Source organism: Biomphalaria glabrata, chromosome 3 (assembly GCF_947242115.1).
Source record: "Biomphalaria glabrata chromosome 3, xgBioGlab47.1, whole genome shotgun sequence".
Taxonomy (NCBI): Eukaryota; Metazoa; Mollusca; class Gastropoda; family Planorbidae; genus Biomphalaria; species Biomphalaria glabrata.
In genome coordinates, this window is record NC_074713.1 from 4706030 (window position 1) to 4712029 (window position 6000).

The following is a 6000-nucleotide window of genomic DNA, read 5'->3' on the forward strand; positions in this document are numbered from 1 at the left end:
CCGGATTGAAAAGTTTAGGTGCAAAGGCTACTTTTGGTTTTCTAAAAGCAAACCGTTTAATTTATAAAATTAATTATGCAAGCGATTTTTTCATAAAAATACACCAATTCTAAAACAATTACGTAAATGTAAGGGAGGCAATGTTACAATATGCTAACAAAGTTGGACAATTTTTGTGTATTTTCAGTATCACTAAGTCAAATATATTTTTAAAATGTACAGGAAATGTTTACAACAAATACAAATAATAGTTAAAGACGTTTTTTCTGGTCAACTAGCTGCTAAAATTAAAAGAAAACATTTCTGTTTGTTTATAAAGGCTAATAATGCACTTTGTATGTAAATATCACGCACATTTTTTTAAATGGACTTTTTATGCAGCGATTTTCGTGCAGTAGCGTAACGTCGCAACATGATCAGGTGCTAAACCAATTCCTTAAACTTTTTTTAAAAATCAGATTTTATTTATTTTTTGTTTAGTGCCCCCATCCGAATAAAAGAAGCTTATTTTTGTGCGTTTTGTCTGTTGGTCGGTCTGTCCGTCACGATTAGATTTAAAAAACTAGAACTCTAAAAGCTATTGAAAATCTGATTTACCCTTTAATGTTCCTCCCATAACATCTCAATAGTTTTAAGTATCTAAAATTGATTGTTCCGGATTTTTTGTGTGCAAAACTAATCAACGCCAACAAATGTTTGTTTGCTCTTCTAACTTATATTAAATTCAATTTCCATGCTTAAACGTTGCAAAAACACATTATAAATAATATGTTGTTCCGTTTTTTATGTAAATAGCATATTAATGCTAAATCAAAATCTCTATACTGACTTATATTTCATTAAGTGTAAAAATGTTCCGGATATTGTTTTATAAAACATGAATTATGCCTAATGATTGTTTGAAATCGCATAAGGCTTTTAAAAAAAGTAATTTACTAGAATTGATTACTGAAAATTACTTTTTAGACATTTAATTTTCTTGTAAAACATAACATAGAAGTTTTGTAATCGATAAAGAAAGTTCCGGATTTTGTTTCTTACAAATAGTCGCCAGAAATTTCCGAATTTATTTAAAAATCTACTAACGCCAAATAATTGTTTGAACTCCCTCTTCTAATTAATAAACAAATAATCTTCTCATTTACGAAATAATGTTTTTACGGGTTTTTATGAAAAATATTTTAACTCACTACTCTCTTACAGTACATTTAACTTTCTACCTAAAACATTAAAAAATCTAATTATCGTTAATATTATGTTCCGATTTTTAAGGAAAACAGAATCCAAACACCAAAAGTAAGGTATGAAAATCTCTCCACGTGGCTGTAGTACATCTAATTTTTATACGAGACCATCCAAAAAATTTAATTAACGGTATTACATTTATCTGAAATTCTCTTTTTCTTTTACTATTTATACAAACATCCGGAACAATCTATTATATAAACTTTTCAATTGTGTTCATACCTAAAAATTATTGCGATGTTTTGAAACGTAAAATAAAGGTTAATCAATTTTTAATAACTTTTAGTTGTTTTTTTTATATCAAGATAACGGACAGACCGACTGACAGACAAAACGCAAAAACAATGTGGCTTTGATCCTTTTTAAATAATATCTATTAGAACTCAGTGCACCAATGTCTATGAACCCTCGTTAAATATCTCGTGTAAATAAAGACATTTTTTTTTTATGGTACCGGTACTAGCCTATTGTGAGGTAATGGAATTTTTTTTCTTTGACGTCATATGAATGGACTCTTTAAATGTAATGTTAAAAGAACGCACTCGGTGCACCAATGTCTATTAACCCTCGAAAAAATTGCTTGTATTAATGAAAACATATTTTAGTCTAACTAAGCCGTGTGACGTAGTGTTTTTTTTTTCCTTTGACGTCACATGGAATGAATTCTTTAAATGAAATGCTAAAAGAACGCACTCGGTGCACCAATGTCTATGAACACTCGAGAAATGGCTCGTGTTGATAAAGGTGATTTTTAGTCTAGCTAGGCCTTGTGACGTAGTGTTTTTTTTTCCTTTGACGTCATATGGAATGAATTCTTTAAATGAAATGCTAAAAGAACGCACTCGGTGCACCAATGTCTATGAACACTCGATAAAAGGCTCGTAATGATGAAGGCGATTTTTATTCTAGCTAGGCCGTGTGACGTAGTGTTTTTTTTCCTTTGACGTCATATGGAATGAATTCTTTAAATGAAATGCTTAAAGAACGCACTCGGTGCACCAAAGTCTATGAACACTCGATAAATGGCTCTTATAGATGAAGGCGATTTTTAGTCTAGCTAGGCCGTGTGACGTAGTGTTTTTTTTTCCCTCTGACGTTATATGGAATTAATTCTTCAAATGAAATGAAAAAAGAACTCGGTATAGTAATGTTTATTAAGCCTCGTTATGTGACTCGCGTTTAAAAAAGGAATGATATCTTGATTTAGATCTAATCTAGATTTTTTAAACTAGATCTAGATTTTTATTACAGTATATCTAGATCTGGATTTATATTCTAATTAAAATTATTTTAGAGTCTAGATCTAGAATTTCTAGATCTAGTTTAGACTAAAATAGACTAGATTAAGATGTAGAATTTCAATTTCTAAACTTAAAGTGTAAAAAAAAAGTGTAGATTTTCATTTCCAAACGTTTTGATCAATATTTAATGTTTTAATATACTAAAACTAATCTACTATTTTTTTTATTAAATGTAAATTTAAATTTACGGCAAATGAATCTTTGAAACATTATTACTTTTGACCATCGGATGGCTGCCTGGTCGTGCGGTTTGCGCGCTGGACTGTCGTTCAGATTTATGGATGGCCCAGGGTTCAAACCCTGCCCGCTCCCATCCCCCGTTGTCCTGCGGGAGGTTTGGACTAGGAAGTAATTATCTTCAACTCTGAAGGAACATCCGAAACGTGTAAAACATTTTACATCAAAATTAAATCACCTCTTGAATATTATTTGCGAATATGCAGATCCGACAGGGATCCGACTTCGACGGGGGCCGCCTCTGAGTTTGTGTAACACAAACTCTCTTTGTAATCTTGTTTAAAATTTAATTTCTATTTACTTTGCAAAGAATATCTATTTATTTAATCACTAATTAAGATTCAGTAATTACAGTTACAAGTATACAGTAAATTTTTATTCCAATGCTCGATACTATCCCCTGTTTATGATTAAAAGGTTTTCTTTAGATAATCTTGCAAAAGGCACATTATCCTAAGAAGCAAAAATAGATAATAAAAAAAAAAGTTCTCCTTTCAGACCTTGCGATCTATGGGGCAGACGATACCATTTGTTTCTGTGACCCACGGTTAAAGAGGATGTCATGTGGCCAGCGCAACGACCAACCTTTATTACTTTTCCCTAACTAATGTCAGGTACCCATTAGAGCTGGGTGGAGTCAGAGGCGCCCAAAGATCCCGTACTTAAAAATCCAAGTCTTCACCAAGATTCGAACCCGGGACCCAGCTCAGCCAAGCGCTTTACCGCTCAGCAAAAGAGAGAATTTTATTGAACACGAGATAAACTTTCTAGCGTTTAAGACAAACAACGATCTGAACTAGTGTTTTCAAAAACTTTTGTCTCTTGTGAAACCTATGTCATATTACATTTTGTTCTACATAAGTTAGGCTATCAACTTAAAATTTTCAAGAATACAGGCAGTTAACATTGAAGTGCATATTTCTATACATGTCAATACGTTCACCATGTTATTAATTAACGTAAAAAAAAATATAATTCTGCTATATGCAAATTTCCTAAATATATTGTAGATGTCTATATATAGATCTATAGTGTGTGTGACAGACTGATTCTCTTTTAATTTTACAATGAAATAATCTAATCTCTTGCATAGTGCATCTTTCTTGCTATAGCTTGCTCAAAGCACTTATGGTCCAATCTCTTTTCTAGATGTGTGTACGTATGTGTGTGTGTGGAGGGTATTTGGGAGAAGGTCTCAGGGCTGCAAGCCCAACTCTGGATTCGAACTTGAGCCTCCTTGATAAGTAACCAAGAGGCTTATTCACCCAGGCACACCCCCACACATTTTTACAAAACGCTGATCGTAGGTTAACAAAAACAATAATAGAGTTCTATTTGAAAGGAAATAATTCTGGAAAATGTTTAGAATAAAAAGAGAAGCTTGAGTTTTTTCCCTTTCAAGAGTCCAAGAGTATAATCAGATCTATGTGTTCCCGGGTACGCTATTCAGCCTCAACGTGGCTCTCGGCTGGAAACGATTACTTGAGGAAATGATTAGGCTAAATGAATAGCAAAACAAAACTCCCGTGGGAGTGTCTAAAGTGACTCTAAAGGAATGCGAGAGCTTTCCCATTGCATGGTGCGGAGTTGAAAGAGAGCTTCCACGTCCCTGTCGATAATCCATGCGCCGTTCCTCAAGGGACCGTTACACTAATTGCGTGTCCTGCACGGTTAGCTTGGTACAACATAGGAAAATGGCGGGGGTTCCCGGTGCGCCCGAAGTGCCGGATACGTCGGAAATATCAATGTCACATGGGCTTTGACTTCTTCCAGACAGAATGGTTGGTTCAATCAGGTTTACACTCCTAGAGTTCGAAGAGCCTTCGGCTCAACTCTTTTGACAATCACACGGATCTATGTTATTCAATGGATAATAGGGTTCTCTTTGAAAGGAAATAACTCTGGAAAATGTTTTGAATAAAAAAGAGAAACAAACTTGAGTTTTTTTCCCTTTCTATTTTTTTTCATTGACGAAGTCCAATCAGATCTATCATCATTCTATGTAATTTAATCGATCTTTAGATGCCTATAAGTCACTGGAGTACTTCCTCTGTATTGAAAGATACCGGGACTGTCGTGAGACTTGATACTGACCTGCCGGTCATTACACAAGTTTATGTTTGAACGAATGGGTGCTACACTAAAAACACTCATATTCTCATAGCGAGTTAAAGTTCCCCTTTCAGACCTTGAGGTCTATAGGGCAGATGATGTAAAGGTCATCTGTTTTTGTGGCCTACGGTTAACAAGGGTGCCATGTGGCCAGCACAACGACCAACCGCCTTTACTTTTCCCTAACTAATGTCAGGTACCCATTAGAGCTGGGTGGACTCAGAGGCACCCGAAGATTCCGATATTAAAAATCCCAGTCTTCATCAGGATTCGAACTCCGATAAACGGTTCGGAAGCCAAGCGCTTTACCGCTCAGCCACCACGCCTCAACCTGTTTAAAATAGTTAAAACATTGCTATGTTATTGTTACCAAGGTTTCACTACGTTGGCACACTATATTCAAACGTTTGCATAATATTAAAAGTTTCGTACAAAAGACTAAAGAAGATTCATATTTAATACGGCCAGGGGTGGACTGACTGTCAAAATCGGCCCGGGCATTTCTATGCAATTCGGCCCACAAATTCTATATCATATGATGGGCATCCATTTCTAGGTCTACCTGTCCTCAAAGTCATTGTGTCAAGTTTGATAATATATTAATATGCATGTATACAGTGAGCTCTACATCTTTATTAGAAATATAGGCATTATGCTACTTTTTAATCGCTAAGTGTGTAGGCCCTAAAAGTATGAAGCCTACTAGTAGCACTGTCTACGTATGAAGGCTATTACATTATTTCGGAAAATGTGTTAGATTAAAATGGTATTACACTGTAGAGTCTGTGAAAGATTTGCTTTTAAACACAACGCTCAGAGGGCCTTTTTATAAGAGAATAGTATAAAACCTTTAACAATTTCTTACGTGCCATAGTGACATCGATGCGGCCATTTCGGTTGATCTACCGGCCCATTTGGGTACCGGCCCACCGGGCATTTGCCCAAATGCCCATATAGCCAGTCCGCCCCTGGATACGGCAGTGGCGTAGCTACGGTGTGGGAGATGAGGGGGGTCCAAATGTGAAAATTCCATTGGGCCCCCACTTCAAGCTCAAGACAGATCTGAATTGAAGGATGTACTGAAGCAGGCCTGAGCCCTCCATGG